The 17,657-nt window shown below is 49.9% G+C and overlaps 1 pseudogene; it reads right to left on the reverse strand.

The window, feature by feature from the left end:
- LOC117047553 overlaps positions 1–17,657 on the reverse strand; it is a 79,446-nt pseudogene that overhangs the window by 42,501 nt on the left and 19,288 nt on the right.

The following is a 17,657-nucleotide window of genomic DNA, read 5'->3' on the forward strand; positions in this document are numbered from 1 at the left end:
AAATGCAACCTTGTTTGACCCCTTTGGTGGCTGTAATAGGGCCGATGAGTTGCCCATTAAGTGATGTTCTTACATAAAGCTTGGTATCTTTGTAAAGGCAATTTATCAACCCCAATAGTCTTTTATTAATGCTAGTTGCATTAAGTTTGGCCCAAAGTATGACTCGTGAAATTGAGTCGAAGGCCGCCCTCAGGTCTATGAAGGCCGCGTATAGCATCCCACGTGTTTGTTTGTTTTTTTGACATATTTATCGATGAGGTGTGCTAATACAAAGCAGTGGTCTATTGTCATTCTGCCCTGTCTAAACCCGGCTTGCTCCTCCGCCAGAGTTGCCTCGGATTCCACCCAGTTAATTAATTTAATTAATTTAATGTAAAGGTGTTTGGCATATAATTTGCTGGGTATAGGGAGGAGACTGATGGGCCTATAACTTTCCGGGTCTGATGTGGGTCCTTTCTTATAGATTGGGATGATTATTGCCTCTGCCCAGCAGTCGGGGATTATGCCTGTAGAGTCAATGTAGGAGAACATTCTTGCCAATAAGGGGGCCCACCAGCCTATATTTGCCTTCAGGAGTTCTGCAGGTATATAGTCTATGCCCGGAGCTTTGTTGTTCTTGAGTTGTGCAATTAGTTTCGCTACCTCCTCTGCAGAGACTGGTTATAGGCAAATATTGATATCAATATATAATCTATGACGCTTCCTCCCGCCTTCGAAAAGTGGGTATATTCCCCTGGGTGGTCCCCTACTTTGTTGCCATTTAATATAGTCAATTCCCTTCTTTTTGCAACCTGGGCTAAGCATAGCCCCGAGTAGTTACATCAACTGTCTCTGGAGAGTCGTGTGAGACCTATGTCTGTTGTGTTTCCAGGGTCTTGGATCTGGTTATATTGACTGTATAGGTTGTGATCATCTGTTCCCATGCGTGCGTTGAAGTCCCCACCGATTATAATTGGGGTGGATGGATAGGAGAATTCAAGGGGCTCTAGGAACGCTTCCAGCTCTTCCCAGTTGGCTTTAACTACGGATTTCTTTTTACAGGGGGGCAGATAGACATTGACCAACAATAATGCTTCTTTCCTTAGATTGAGTAAGACAGCCATTGCTAGTGAATTGCAGCTTGGTAGGACCCTTAGGGAGTGTTCTAACTCTGTGGAGACAAGACTGGCTAGGCCTCCGCTTGGCCTGCCTCCCCTTAGGGATGGCGTGGCGGGCAGAGAGTGGCAGCAGTAGCCATTAAGCAAGATGGGATCATTGTGCCAAGTCTCCTGCAGGAAGATAATATCGTATTGCTTTAGGAATGTTATAAATTGTTGGTTGTTTTTCTTTGCTTGCCATCCTGCGATATACCAGGACAGCAGCTTTAATTCCCGGCCCCTCTGTGGTGTCAATTCATCCATTCCACGCAGTCCAACAGTCCTTTTGTGTCTAAAAAAACACTCCCGTTGGATCTGTCAGTGGGCATCTGCTTCATAGGAGGGTGGTATACCTTTGCTCTTGGTATAGGGTTTGAAGTTTCGGGAGTAACTGTTTCATTGGGGGAGAGCTTAAGGTAGCCGATCCATGCACTCGGGGATGTCGCCTGATTTAATTCTGCCTTTTCATAGACCAGTAGGGGCTGCACTTGAAGTTCCGAATCTACGCATTTGAAGGAGCCACCCACCGTCCTCTTATCCACTGAGCACTTAGGGGATATGGGCCATATATATGGGCCCTCCGTAGTCTTGTCATGGTCCTCCTTTCTGACCAGTCTGCTTCTCAGTGTGTCCAGTCTTTTCAGGATTTCAGTTTCAGCTGGCAGTTGTAATGTCCAAAATCGATTTATTAAGGCATCCTCTTCTGAGGAGACAGAGTCCTCTCTGGCACTCAAGTGTGATAGACTCTCTGGAGGGGCAGTGGCTTCCTTCTTGAGTTTTAGTGCAACGTATTCTGCATGCTCCCGCTTTTGCGCTTGACTCCTATTTTGTTGCTGATGTGCTCTACCTTTTTGTTCTTCTGCTCCTGTCCTCCTTTCCCTCTTGGCTGCCAGTAGGGAGATTGGTGGAGCTGTTTTCAAAGATTCTTGATAATTCTGTTCTTTTCTTTTTAAATAGATTCCTTATTCTCAGGATAAAGTTAACCGTGTTGTAATCAGTAAAGGTAATCAGGGCTCGTACCGATTGTCTTGATATAGATATTCTATAGATCGTCTGCTTAACTACCCCCGGTAAGATACCGTTTATGATAGTCAACAGATGTTTCACACGGTCTATCCCTATGCAGGGGCTCAGCGGTTTAGGATAGTTTGCGAATACAATCTTTTTTGGGTTTAGGACCAGGTTCCATCCATTCTTGATACATGGAGCTTGGGAGCTGATTTTTGCTAATGTGTTGGGTTCTTCTGAACCACTTTATGTTTTTGATATTTTTACTTTTCTTCATTTTGGGTCTTCTCTTGCTTGGTTTGACATTGCATAATGTATGGGTTCTAGCATCTGCCTCAGGGACGTGATCTGGTACTCTATCTGTCTGTTTAAAATTGTCCACAAGCGTCAGGAGTAACCCATTTGTTACTGCTAAAAAGTTTTTAATATTGAGAAGGTCCGTGCAAATCTGTTGTAGCTGGTTCTGCAACTGGTCACCCTGCTCTTCCGTACTATCAGCACTCACTATGGGCCAGTGTCCTTGATGTCCTTGGTGGTTTTTCCTGGGTTTTTGCGGTGATTTTTGAGGTTTAATGTCCTTAATATTGAACAAGTTACTTGTCATGTTGTTCTCGGCTAGAGCAAGTTCCTGTGCCAGGCTCATAGAATAGCTTGTGCTTTCATGTTCAGTTTGTAGGTCTTTGCATTGGATTGACCAATCCAGTGCTGAGGGGGTGACTTCTTTTAAAGTGAGCTCACTCTGGGCGCTCTTGTCCCCTTCTTTGTGGGAGAAATAATTGGTGATTTTACTTTGCCTCCTTTGGGGCCCCTTCTCATCCTGGGGTGATGTTAACACAATTCCCATATCCTTACAGTGCTTTCTGGTGAGGACCATCTTGGGTAGGGGGCGGAGGGTAGGGAACAGAGAGTAAATAGTTGGTAGCAATTGCTGGGGTCTCTTTATTTCAGATTTGCAGTTTTAAGGCTTTAGCCGTGATACTGTTGGCTGTCTTATTAAAGAGTATCTCTCCACCAGTTTACACCTACGATCCGGCTTTCTCACCTTTGACTGTGCAGAGGCTTCTGTAAGTCTTTCTCCCCAAATCGGGTTCTACCCTGAGTAAGAGCACGTGTTGCGGTCGGGGCCTGGCAAGACACTAAATTGACCTGTAGGGAGTGGCTGGACGCTGGCCTAGTCAGGATTGGTCAGGCGGAGTTACTGGGCAAAGTGAGATGTAGCAATTTGTGATGGACAGGTCAGAGTCCTTTATAATCCTCTGCACGCAGGGTGATCCCCCTCTTGGCTTCGAGCTTCGGATCACACCGGTCGCTGAGCTAAGACTACGGTTGTATTGCTTCTTTTGCTTTCGCTATCTGATAACCCTCTTACTGATTGCCTTTTCTTAGCCTCCTTGCCTGTTAATTCCCCACTGCCCCCGTTATTCCCCTGCTCTTCGAATTTAAGTATCCCCCCCTTCGTCTCCCTCGCCCCCCTTCCCCCACCCCCCACCAACCCCCACATCCCTTCTCCTTAGTTATCTAGGGCAAGTTTGCAGACCCCATTTTTCGTGCGCCCTCTTTCCAGCCCAGCCTTCCCCTCCGAGCCCTCTCTTTTCGCTGGGCTTGCCTGTGGGGGTTGCCCGGAGGCCCGGCCTTCTTGCCGTGGCGAGAGGCAGCGCGGCCTCCTCGTGAGGAAGCCTTCGCATTGGTGCTTCCTCCCCTGCGCTCCTGGTTATCCGTGCGGTCTCTGCAGCGCAGGACCGTACACCCTGTGGAGCAACCGTTCCTGTTGCCGCTGAGCCGCGGCGATCGCCGGGCTCCTTCAGTCGTGCGCCGGCGTTTGGGGCACCCCCCGAGCTCGGCCGCACACTTGCCGCTTGTCCCCTCCCCCCCTCGCTCTCTTACCTGGGTCGGGGGGCTTGCAGGTCCCTGCGGTGGCTGGTTTCGGCCGCCGCTGATTAGCGCGGCGGCCCCCTCTGTCCCTGGGGTCTTCGGCCGATTGCACGGCCTGCAGCTAGCTCCTGCCGCCTGCCTGGGCCTCTTGCGGCTAGCGCGGGGCCGGGAAGGCCTGGCCCGCGCTACAGCTGATCGGCGGCTCCCCGGGCTTCTCCCGGCACCTCAGCCGCCGCTCTCCCTGCCTCCCAGCCTGAAAGCCCTTCCTGAGCCCGGCAGGGGCTTGCAGGGAGGCCCTGCCGGCGATTCCCAGCCCCGCGATCGGCGTCGCGGGGCTGCTTTTCCTGGCGGGAGCGCCATTTTGTGAGTGCGCTCCCCCTCCTCCCCCTCCCTCTTTGCTTCTTGGTGCTCTTGGCTGGCCTCTAGTGGCCGATTGCTGCACTGCACCAGCCAAGAGTTCCTTTGGTCTTGCTCATACCGGTGCACTGCCACCTGGTGGCTGCAGGTGGTTACTGCAGCTACAGTCAATTTGAGTTTTTTTTTTTTTTTTTTTTGGTTTTTTGTGCTGCATCCCGCTGGTGCCCCGAGTGGCCAGTTTGGTATTGCACGGCTTTAAGAAAATAATTGCTCGGGTGCTCCAGTGGAATTGCAGCAGCACCCAGCAGTCTTCTGACCGTCAGGCACGATGGCGCAAAAGGAGGCTTCTACCCAAGTAGAGGTCGAGGTGACGTCGAAACGTAAGATTCGTGGACCGTCTCAGGCCTTGCGTTCCTCCACGCCTGGCGCTACCTTAGGTCGCGTAGAAGCGTTTATGGCCACTTTGGCCAGTGATCCTGCGGCGTTGGCTCGCTTCGAATCGGGTATGGAAGGTCTCATGCGTAGCTCAACCCCGCAGGGTACCTCCCAGGGGGACTTTCCCCCGCCTGATGAGCAGCAGTTCCAAGCCACGTCGGCTTCTAGCGACGATGAGGACTTTGTCCCCCCATCGGGGGTGGTGTCGGGGATGGCCGAGCCCTTTTTGGTCTTGCCCCCGTCCCCAGCGCCGGTTCAGACTCAGGTTGCGGTGACCCCCAGCCAGGAGGTGGCGGGCAGTTCACAGCCCACACAGAAGCGGGGGAAGCAGCCCAGAATAGGGAAAAAGAGAGCATCTGCTGCCTCACGCCTTTCTGTTGGTTCAGTTGTCACAGGTCCAGCAACCCAGGTCTCGCAGCAGGTGGCCTCGACAGCGGACGTCCAGTCATCGCAACCAGGGGTGGCGCCGGCCAGGAAGTGTCGCAACAAATCGGTTGCTGGCAGGCGTGCCGGGAGGAGCCAGAGCAACCCCCTTCCGCCAGGGCCGGATTTGGCAGCCCCAGTCCAACTTGCCCCAGCACCTGTGGTCGTGGGAGTTCCTCAGCTAGAGCCAGCCTCCGACTCCTCAGTGGAAGACAGCCTTCCAGTGCGGTCCAAGACTTCGGCCGGAGGGAAGCGTCGGCGCAAGCGCTGTTGCGGGCACCGTGGCAAGAAGAGACGGGATGCGGATTCCTTGTCTACTTCAGGTACAACCTCTTCCAGTTCCGATGGGGAACAGGGGGCGGACAGTGGGCTTTACTGGGGCTTTGGTGAGTCGACCCCAGGCCTCCCCAGCTGGGCCCTGCAGAGGCGGGCCAATTCTCATAGGGCAAAGTATGGGGCCCCATTGGAGTACCAGGGAGGCGTCCCAGTACCAGATCCCATCAGATCAACCAATAGGGCAAAGGACATAATTCCTGGCAGTCACCTGTCCTCAAAAATCAGGAATAGGATTCTTGAGGGTCGATATGTCGACATCTTCAAGTTGGACCCACCCGAGGATGGGCGCCCGGATCTGGAGAGAACAGTTGTTCCATCCAGAAAACGGGCGGGTGCGGCCAGGACAGAGCGGACTTTTGAGCGCTGGCTTGACTGCTTCCAAGTCTTTGCTGGGGTGGTTTCGGCCTCTTATCCGCGGAGAGCACTCCATCTTCTAGTCTACCAGTCCATCGTGCGCATGGCGTATGCAATGGCTGGCGAGACGGCGGCCATCACCTATGACAAAAAGTTTAGGACCAGGGCTCATCGGATCCCGTCGGCCCGCTGGGATCGCAGGGACATAGACATCTGGTCCACCTACGTGGCGCCCCACGTTCTCAAGAAGGCCCCTGAGCAGGGCAGGACTAAACAACCCACACTTCAGTCGGGCCGCAGGTTTTGCTGCTGGGCATTTAACAAAGGGACGTGCCAGCGCCCTGTCTGCCCCTTCCCTCACATCTGTGAAAGGTGCGCGGGGCCGCACCCGATAAACTCGTGCTTTCGGGGCGGGCGGTCCTTTCGGGGGGGGAAAGGAGGCGCCCAGAAGGCCGCAAAGTCCACCCCGCAGCCCCCACCCGCCGCCTCCAATTGATGCCCTCACTGAATTGGCGCCCACCCCGGTTCGCCTTCAGCCCCTTTTGCGTTGGTTGTCCCTTTACCCTGATCAATCGGCAGCTTCCTACCTGCGGGAAGGGTTTTCCCATGGTTTCCGGATTCCCGTGGCCTCGGACCCAGTGGCTCGGAATTCTGCGAACCAGAAGGCAGTGAGGGAGTTGCCGGAAGTAGCTAGGAAAAAGATAGCAAAGGAGATCGCGTTGGGACGCATGGCCGGCCCTTTCGCAGCTCCTCCATTTCCTAAGCTACATCTTTCCCCCCTGGGCATAGTGCCCAAGAAGGCCCCTGGTGAGTTCCGCTTGATCCATAACCTCTCACACCCGAGGGGCACCTCGGTGAATAACATGATTCCGTCGGAACTTTGTTCAGTGAAATATGCTACCCTAGATCAGGCGATTAGATTAATTAGGAAATTTGGCCCCGGGGCCCTTCTGGCAAAATGCGACGTGGAGTCTGCATTTCGCCTTTTGCCCATTCACCCACAGGACTTTTGGCTCCTGGGGTTTCAATTTGAGGGTGCCTATTACGTAGATAAGGCCATGCCCATGGGCTGCTCTGTAGCCTGTGCGGCGTTCGAGGCCTTCAGCACCTTCCTGGACTGGGCTCTTCGTCACAAAACGGGTCTTCCTGGCGTGACCCATTATCTCGATGATTTTCTTTTATCATCGGGGCCGGATACTGGCGACTGTGTGGCTCTGTTGCAAGCCTTCGCATCGCTCACAGAGGAGCTGGGCGTCCCGTTGGCGGCGGCTAAGACCGAGGGCCCGACTACCCGGCTGGTCTACTTAGGCATTTTGCTAGACACAGTCGCCCAGACGTCTAGCCTGCCAGCGGATAAAATCGCCACCCTCAAGGAGGTGATAGAGGGAGTCCTTCCTCTTACCAAATTGACTCTGAGGCAGCTCCAGTCGTTGCTGGGCCATTTGAACTTTGCCTGCCGTGTAGTTGCGCCTGGGAGACCGTTTTGTTCTCGCTTGGCAAGGCTCACGGCAGGCGTTAGAGCACCTCACCATTACATTCGTTTGCCCAAGGACGTGAAGGAGGACCTTCAGAACTGGTTGGTATTCCTGCAGGAATACAACGGGATATCTTTGTGGCAGGAAGTCTTGAACCTCCGCAACGATTTTCAGGTTCACTCAGACGCTGCCGGCTCGCTGGGCTTTGGCCTCTATTGGAAGGGCCGTTGGTGCGCTGAGCGATGGCCGGAGGACTGGTTAGGGGAAGATATCACGCGAGACTTGACGTTTCTTGAGTTTTTTCCCATAGCGGTTGCCGTTCATCTATGGGTCCAGGAGTTCAGGGATCGTCGAGTCTGTTTTTGGACTGACAACCAGGCGGTGGTGAGCGTCCTGGCTAAGCAGTCGTCGCGTTCCCCGAGGGTGTCTGCCCTATTGCGCGTTTTTGTTTTGCATTGTCTCCGGCACAACATAGTTTTTTCGGCCCGCTTTGTCCCAGGTATTTCTAATGACATTGCTGACGCTCTGTCCCGTTTCCAGGTCGAGCGGTTCAGGTCCTTGGCCCCAGAGGCGCGGGAGCTTCCGGAGCATTTCCCGGTCCACTTGTGGAGCCTTGGCAACAGCTAGTGCTCCAAGGAGTAGCGGCGTCCGCCGCCCCTTCTACACTCAGGTCATACAAAAAGGCCTGGGCTGATTTCAATAATTTCATTCGCCAGTCAGGGTCGGCCTCGTCAGTAGTTCCCCCCACAACAGCCCAGGTCCTGGAGTACCTGGCTTTCCTTTTTCAGCAGGGCAGGGCCCCCAAGACTCTTCGAATTCAGGCGGCTGCCATTTCCTTTTTTGGAAAATCCTTTTATGAGGTGGACCCCTGTGCGTCCTTTTTGGTACGACAGGCCCTCAAGGGTTGGGGTAGGATGGGCCCGCTTAGGACCCCCGGGAGGCTCCCAGTTTCCTTTGACCTGCTGACCGCCATGCGTTCACAGTTGAAGCGCATCTGCTGGTCTAGGTATGAGGCCCGGCTGTTCGCAGCGGCATTTTCTTTATCATTTTTTGGTGCTTTGAGGGTAGGTGAAGTCGTCTCGGAAGCCAACCCAGCCGGTCGTAGGGGTTTGGCCCTGCCTGACGTTTCTCTGTCACCAACCGAGGTAGTCGTTTCTATCAGGTATTCTAAGACCGACCAGCTGGGTAGGGGGACCCTCGTTCGCTTGCCTGCGACGGGGCATCCAGGCCCCTGCCCAGTCCGGGATACGCGTAAGTACCTGGCGATTCGGCCGGTGGGGGATGGCCCATTTTTGGTGCACGCCAACTCCCTTCCTCTCACCAGACATCAGTTCGCTGGGGTCATGCGCAAGGCAATTGCAGCCTGCGGTGTCCCGGCCGACAATTATGCCCCCCATTCATTTCGCATTGGTGCAGCGACAACGGCAGCTCATTGGGGTTTGTCGGCGGACAGAATTAAAGAAATCGGAAGGTGGAGGTCCGCAGCCTTTAAGGGGTATGTGAGACCTCGGCCATGATTGTTGAATTGATACTGCTGTATTTCTGTTTCCAGGTCCCGTTCCCATCCGTGTCTGGATTGTTGGACACAGCATCGTGCACTGGGCCAGTGCCAGAGCACGGGAGTCGGGGCTTTTTCAGCATCTTGGACTTTCTCCCCTGGTCCGGGTAACTTGGTTGGGCAAGCGGGGCATGCTTTGGAATGAGCTCATTCCCCTGGTTGAGAATAGGGTGTTTTGGTTGGGTCCCCCTGACGTTCTGCTCTTGCAATTGAGAGGGAATGATTTGCCCAGGACTGATTGCCGCACCTTGCGCCGGCTCATCCACGGCGACTTGCGGACCCTGAGGGCTTGCCTGCCCGACACTATTTTGGTGTGGTCACACCTTTTGCAACGTTTTTCCTGGCGGGGAGCTCGATCCCCGGCAGCGGTTGAGAGGGCACGCAAGCGGGTCAATGGTTTAGCGGTCCAAACGGTCCGTGCCCTGGGAGGTTGGGACATTCCGCACCCTGGCATCACTATTCAGTCTGCCTCCCTGTTTCGGAGGGATGGCGTTCACCTTTCCCCTGAGGGGTATGATTTGTGGTTGGCGGCAATAGTTGAGGGCCTTAAGGTTGGGCTTCGTTTTTGAGTGGTTTTGGCGGGAGCCGTTGGCTCTGTGGCGGTTAGGCATTGGTTATGTTTTGGATTGCTCGGATGGTGAGGCCCCACCTCCACAATCATGTTTATGTTGGTACAGGGAATTCCGTTAAAGGAATCCGGCGACTCTTTTGCTTTGTCCGAACCCCAGGTCTGGGGCTAGGGCCATAGGCAGAGCCCCCGGGACCGCTGGTGAGGGGGAGGCTTCGTCCCCAGCCTCCTTAACTCTCCCCAGCTGCATTCTCCCGACGCTGACTGAAGTCAGCAGCTGTCCCGTTTGGACAGATAGTCTGAACCAATGCCTACGCAACCACTCACCAAATTTGTATTTTAATAAAGTTGTGGCCCTAAATTATTTGCCAAAAACCCAAACCAAAATTTATGTCTCTGTGTTTAATCATTGGGGGGTGGCTTGAGGACCTCGACACGCAAATCGGGTTCTACCCTGAGTAAGAGCACGTGTTGCGGTCGGGGCCTGGCAAGACACTAAATTGACCTGTAGGGAGTGGCTGGACGCTGGCCTTAGTCAGGATTGGTCAGGCGGAGTTACTGGGCAAAGTGAGATGTAGCAATTTGTGATGGACAGGTCAGCGTCCTTTATAATCCTCTGCACGCAGGGTGATCCCCCTCTTGGCTTCGAGCTTCGGATCACCCACCCGCCCCCCCATTGTTTTCTTAGGCCTCTGCTTTGACCTTGCAACTGCCTGTCATGGGGTCGTCTGCTTTGTAGCAGGGGCCCAGTAGGAATTTTTCCATCTGGCTGATTAGTGGTTGCCTTATGGTTTTCGCCTACTGCAGTAGCAACTTGTCACAACTTGTAAGGTTGGCGGTTAGGCATTGGTTATGTTTTGGATTGCTCGGATGGTGAGGCCCCACCTCCACAATCATGTTTATGTTGGTACAGGGAATTCCGTTAAAGGAATCCGGCGACTCTTTTGCTTTGTCCGAACCCCAGGTCTGGGGCTAGGGCCATAGGCAGAGCCCCCGGGACCGCTGGTGAGGGGGAGGCTTCGTCCCCAGCCTCCTTAACTCTCCCCAGCTGCATTCTCCCGACGCTGACTGAAGTCAGCAGCTGTCCCGTTTGGACAGATAGTCTGAACCAATGCCTACGCAACCACTCACCAAATTTGTATTTTAATAAAGTTGTGGCCCTAAATTATTTGCCAAAAACCCAAACCAAAATTTATGTCTCTGTGTTTAATCATTGGGGGGTGGCTTGAGGACCTCGACACGCAATTAGTTCTTCTTTGAACATTCGCTGCAGAGCAGAGCAGCTTAATCAGTGGTACGCCGTCGGCCACAGGACGATGAGCCAATAAAGCAATAAGTTGGCAATTAGGGAGGCGAAAACAAAGACCGTAGTGGGATGATAAGATAGTCAGCAGGTCATTAAAACTATAAAACTATAAAAAAAAGGATTCCTGAAGGGGTTAGAAAAAGTTTAAAGTCTTGATTACGGGTGGCGAGGCTGACTAAGCTGCACTCCTCGTCGCCATCTTGAATCCTCCCCCCTTGCCATGATAAAGTGTACATGAGAAATTTGCTTTGCAAATGTGCTTTGCCAACAGCAAGCAGCAAGTTTCATTCAGCCCAGGGCTAATTCGTTTGCTCCACATCTCAACTGTTGCCTGGTCAAGAATCCAAGCAGTTTTCTTGGAACACCCCCAACCCTGAAGTTTCTGTCCCAGAGAATGAACAGACAGGAAGCACAAGTGGCATGAGCTGAAAGAATAGCATTCTAGTAAAAGTTAAATAATCCACTTTTGCTGGAACATTTAACCAGAGTGTGGACTCTCCTTCATTGAAGGCTTTCATCAGAGATTGTCTGAGGAGAAATGGGAATTTGCCTTCAATTATACTACTACTACTACTACTACTACTACTATTTATTGAAATTATATACTGTCGGAATACACTTCGTGGATCCGTTAAGATCCGCGGTTATTTGTTTATTAATGGTTTATTTAGGTACTATTTTTAGTATCCTTCCGTTCTAAAACGAAAGTAAAAGTGAACTCAGTGAGCGCTTTGCCACTGAAGATCACTCCGCCCAAAAAGTATAGTTCCAGAGGTTTTTGAAGTTGTCAATGGACGTTTATTCTGCTTCCCGCCTTTTTGGGGGGCAGCAACAGCGATCTCATTGGTAAATTTATCAATCGTGATGTCACTCTTGGTAATCAATAAAAGGCTGAGGCTCCCCGCTTAGGCAGTTCAGTTCATTTAGGTTATTTTGGAGTTTAGTTTAGTTTAAGGGTTTTGGGGCTGAGGGTTGGATGGGCTGGATGGGTTGGAAGCGCGTGCAGGTGGTAGTTAGGGTCTAGATCACGGAAGACTTGGCGGTGAAGGTTAGATAGCCCTTAGACCTAGCTTAGGTTTAGATCGCGGAAGAATTGGCGGTTTAGTTTTATTTAGTTTAGTATTGCGGAAGATTTGGCGGTGCAGGGACTGAGAGTTTAGGGAACCTTAGCATAGGGCTAGGAACAGCAAAGTGTAAAGAGCCTATGCGGGTCAGCCAAAGCCATAAAATATATATTGGTGTCTGTCTTTATTGGGGAAAAGGTTTTTATTTAATTTTGAAAAACGTCAGGGGTTTCACCTTAGTGCTTTAACTTTGCCCTTAGTTTAATTGCTTTTACGTTGGTAATGGTACAGGAGGTCGCAAGTAACTTCAAGTTAGTTCGAGGCATCCATTTATTTTCGAGGCATCCATTTATTTTCGAGGCATCCATTCATTTCCGAGGCATCATCATTTCCGACTTACTCACGCAACTTCAGGTTATGAGGCTTGGCCGGCGCCCGTGTCAATACGCACGTGGAACGCTGGCCGCATTTCCCCAGCAACTGGTATCCCGTGTGTGGGTGGCCTAGACTCACACACGGGAAGCTCCAGCACCGAATCCCCGCAATATACCACTGCACTGTATACCTGGAGGTCTCAGGGCAGTTCACATAAAAAAGATGCTTTGGTTGGCATTCCCTGCCTTACAGAAGGATGGCTTGAATGACCCTCAGGGGTCTCTTTCTGCTCTGCAGTTGTTTTTTTTATTGTAGCGTGACAAGCAGAAGAAAGAAAGAAATTTGTCTGGATAAAAATCCAGTGTAAAAACAGCTGCATTAGGGGTTTTTTGGGGGAGGTAACCAGTTTTTTTGCCACACCCTTAGCCTTCTCACCATGAAAAGCATCAAAGGGATATAAGGAGGAGGGATAGGTTTCAGAGCCCATAGCTGTGTTTAGAAAAGCTCATAAGATACCCTGAACCAGGCATAGGCAAACTCGGCCCTCCAGATGTTTTGGGACTACAATTCCCATCATCCCTGACCACTGGTCCTGTTAGCTAGGGATGATGGGAGTTGTAGTCAGTGGCGAAGCTGCATGCTCTGGCATGGGGGGGGCAGGGGTGTGGTTGGCTCACGTGCTGGGGCGTGGTACATGTCCTGAGGGCATGGCACACTGCCCCGTGAGGGGCGGGCTGCACATCCTGGGGGCTTGGCATGCCACCCGCAGGGTGTTGTGTGTTACCTGGGGGTGGGGCACCTCGCCTGCTGGGGCATGGTGCTCAACACGGTGGGGAGGCATGGTGATTCTCGGGGGCGTGATGGTACCCCCCTCCCCGATGGTGCAGGGGGCACTGCGCTACCCCTGCCCCCCGTTCCTCCACCAGTGGCTTTAGTCCCCAAACATATGGAGGGCTGAGTTTGCCTATGCCTGCCTAAACACACATAACTCCCCCTCCCTGGAAGACATTTGAACTGTAACTGCGTATGTGTATCCAGAATGGGAAAAGACAGGCCGCCTGTCTGACCCAGAAACTGAATAGCTACATCTTGAAAGAATGACTCCTGTGACTAAAGGATTAAAAGAGGATTGGGATGAGGGAGTGAAGGAAGTAATGATAAAATGGTCAAAAGATGTCAATTCGGTAATTTATCTTGAGCAGTGGGACAAATTATGGAAAGAAACTATTAAATTTACAGCTTCATATAATATTAAGGAAAACTTCATAAAAATGTATTACAGATGGTACCTAACACAGGTAAAGATAGCCAGAATATATAAATCAAAAAGCAACATGTGTTGGAAATGTAATAAGGAAATAGGAACTATGATGCATATGTGGTGGTGGTGTGAGAAAATTAAATCTTTCTGGCTAGCGGTTCATGAGGAAATGAAAAAAATGATGAAAAAGTCAATAATGAAAAAGCCTGAGGCATATTTGTTAGGTTTAATAGATGAAGACATACCAAAAGGGAAGGAAAAAGTATTTTTATATGCTAGTACAGCAGCCAGGGTAGTTATAGCAGCTAAGTGGAAGGATGAAAAGGTACCATCGAAACAGGAATGGATCTGTAAATTGAATGAGTATCTATTAATGGCAAAATTAACAGCGGTAATAAGGAATACATCAAAGCAAAATTTTAAAAATGAACGGATATGTTATGAGGAATATATGGCCAAACATTACTCAAGGGACGATGTGCTTGCATGTCTAGATTAAGAGATATGGAGATTAATAAAGGGGAAATAAAGAGATTAATAGGGTAAGAAAATGTATTATAAAGAATGATAATACAGAATGCATATTGAGAAAAGGATTTATGACAGAAGAAGAAATGTTGCTGGAGGGGAGTCAGAGGGGGGAGGGGTTATGGGAGTAAGATTTGCTTGTTTTGATTAGTATGTGTGTTTTTCTTAACTTGTTTTATGGATTTGTATATTTTAATTTAAAATTTCAATAAAGTTTCTTTTTAAAAATTAAAAAATAAAAAATAAATAAAAAATAAAAGAGCAGCAGTTACTGCTCTCCTTGAGAAAAGCACTGACTGAGACACCGCTTAGTGTGTTTTGGCATGCAGTTTTTGGACTTCCCTGTCTTCCAAGAGCAGGGTAACGTTTGGCTTACTAATGAAAGGCTTATCAAGTGAAGGTGTTGTAAGTGAAAATTCACAGGTATAAACAGGAAACAAGCCACATATTCAGAATTTTGAGTTGGAAAGTTTCACCAATGAAAGGCCTTTTTGGGGAAAAAAGTAAATATTTAATGAACTATAAAAAAGTAAAATTTAATGAACTAAACTTTGAGACTAAGTTGTGCCAGGAAATTCAACAGACATAGATCAAGGGGGTGAATCTGTATGAACAGGGGCATACCCAGGATCAAAACTAGGGGGGGGGGGAGCCATGGTCGTTCAGGTTCAAAAACAAAAACAGCTTCAAAAAACAGAAAAACTTCCCCCCCCCCAAAACAGAAAGCCCCAAACGGCTGAAAAACTCAGTTTCCCAGGATCCTCAGTCCTCGCAAAGGAACTACTCACCATGCAAATGAACTCAGTTTGCCAAGCTCCCTTGCAACCATGAATCCCGGCAACGATGGATTCGCCCCCTGACACTGCCCAAGTCTCAGCCTGCATCCCCATTTGACCAAGCAGGGTGCAGGCTAGGATCCGGTCTCTGATAGGCATGCCAGCTCTTTGTCGGCATGAGGGAGAGGAAAACAGCCAGCACAACACACACACACACACACACACACACACACACACACAGTGGCCAACTGTGTCTCTGCAAGAGCGGAAGAGCTCAATTGTTATTGAGATTTGGGGAGGGGGAGAAAGACCAGTCTTGAGCTTTTTTCCCTTTTAGGCTGCCGCTAACCATTTTAGGCTGCCGCCCTGCCCCCCCCCCCCCAGTACGCCCATGTGTATGAACATCCTTTACTGTACTGAGTTTAAGTTGCTAGTTTCTGGGATTGACTTCAAAATATTTTTACTGCTCTCTATCGCCATCTGCTGGCCATGACTGAGTCCATAACCTTCTGTTTCAGTGTACTGTATCTGAAGAAGTGTGCATGCACACGAAAGCTCATACCAAGAACAAACTTAGTTGGTCTCTAAGGTGCTACTGGAAGGAATTTTTTTATTTTTTATTTTGTTTTGACTATGGCAGACCAACACAGCTACCTACCTGTAACTGGACTCATAACCTTTGTCAGCAATTTGTCATTAAAAAAAAAAACTCTATCTCTGCAAACTTAGGATGTCTCTTCATCTCTTCATCCATGGCTTACTTCCACTCCTCCAACATCACAACTGTGCCATTTAGCTGTTTCAGTTCTCCAGACACCTTTTGTGAAGGACTTCTTCATTACACCATCTGTTGCCTCCAGCTCCACCATTTCATCCAAAGTCTCTTTGTCCTCTATAATTCCACTTTCCATTTCATTTTTCTGTTTTGTTAGCTTTTGGCTGGTTGCTTCTGTACCCATCCCTGCTGTTTCTCTTTGTTACTATACACACACACACACACACACAGAGTACTGCAAGAATTGAGGTTACAGGGAACCAGGCAGAGGGCCTTCTTGGTAGTGGCGCCCACCCTGTGGAACGCCCTCCCATCAGATGTCAAGGAAATAACCAACTATCCGACTTTTAGAAGACATCTGAAGGCAGCCCTGTTTAGGGAAGTTTTTTTTTAATGTTTGAAGTTTTATTCTGTTTTTTAATGTTCTATTCAAAGCTGACCAGAGTGGCTGGGGAAACCCAGCCAGATATGTGGGGTAGAAATATTTTATTTAAAAAATCTGGGGGTATGCAGGAGTACACATACCCCTAAACATTTCGTGAATCTTTGTACTTTTGTCCATTTACTGTATTTATTTTTCCCGATTTTCTTGAGTCAAAATGAGAGTACCCCCAAATATTTCTTTAGAAAATAAGCACTGCATGAGATTGGCAGTGAAAGATAGGCCTGCCTGGCATGCTCTGGTCCATGGGGTCATGAAGAGTCGGACACGACAGAACGACTGAACAACAACAACATTTTGCTCAGTGTTCCTCCATCCCTCCATTATTCTAGGTTCTGCTAGAGTTTAAAGCCACAGTTATCTCAGTTTTCCTCCATCTCCATTTTACTCAAACTTCTGCCATTGAAACAAAGGATAGTGGAAGTCAAGGGAACGTCTGTTTTAAACTTCTCCCATTCCTTAACTGGGATAAAGGATATGAAGGCTTCAAATATTCCATAGTGCCTGCACACAAAGGATTTCACTCCTGATACCATATGTGGCCCTCAACATGAAGTTCTGGGTTCAATGTACTGATTTAGAAGAGATATTTTATTAACAAGCACACATGTCCAGTATCCATCAAAGAAAATTAACTTTCTTCAACTGGACAAGCTGACAGTCTTGCTCTTAGGAGTCTACTCATGTAAAAGATACAATAACATATCTCAGCATGGGGTGTGTGTTGGAAGGGGGCTGCAGAAGAGGGAGAGGGGAGGAGGTGTGGGAATGTGTGTGTAAGGGAGATTTGAAGAAAGTGGGGGGGGCAGGGGGCAGGAGAAAAGGGAGCGAGAGTAAGAATGGGGGTGCAAAGGAAGTTGTCAAAAAGGAGGGAGTAGGAGGCCTGGGAATAGGGATGAAGATGAAAGCAGGGGCATGAAAGGGCCTGAAGAAAGGGAGCAGATGGGGTGAAGGGGAACATGGACGCAAAGCAAAGCTGCAGAAAATAGGAGAGAAGTGGCTTCAGAAATGGAGCTGCAAAGGTGAAAAGAGACATCAGTAGTTGCATGGGATGAGATGGGAAGGGAAGGGAAGGGGAAATGCTAGGGGGTTCAGGTGTCAGGAGTGGCAAAGGGGGTCACTGAGTGAAGGAAGCAGTGGTGCAGCCCCTAATGCTTTCCTATTTTCTTATCTGTTGCAACGGGGAACTGCACAGAGTTTATAAGGATGGGGATGTGTTGTAGTCCCTATTATAGCCTCTTGATTGAGTTCATTGACTCCTTCTGGCAGCTGGAAGCTGAATGCCCTCAGCAAGCTGGTCAGGAAGATGAATATTTCGATCTTTGCCAGCTGCATTCCCAAACAAATGCGAGCCCCTGAAGAGGAGACAAGAAGAAGGCAGCAAGTGAACAATAGTTTGCTTTCTTGTGTTCAATGCTCTGTAGCTATAAACATTCCACATAACACTTTGGCAAACTAGAAATAGGACAGGGAAATCATCAAGGCTGCTGTCAATTTCCCAGCGTGGTCAGAGGCAGGACAGAGAGGATTGCGCAGGGCTAGAAGCCGCGGTAAGATGGTCTAGCTCCCAAGTGAGAACTGGGAGGGCTCACTTTTCTGTGTGCAGAA

The sequence above is a fragment of the Lacerta agilis genome, chromosome 5, assembly GCF_009819535.1.
Source record: "Lacerta agilis isolate rLacAgi1 chromosome 5, rLacAgi1.pri, whole genome shotgun sequence".
Taxonomy (NCBI): Eukaryota; Metazoa; Chordata; class Lepidosauria; order Squamata; family Lacertidae; genus Lacerta; species Lacerta agilis.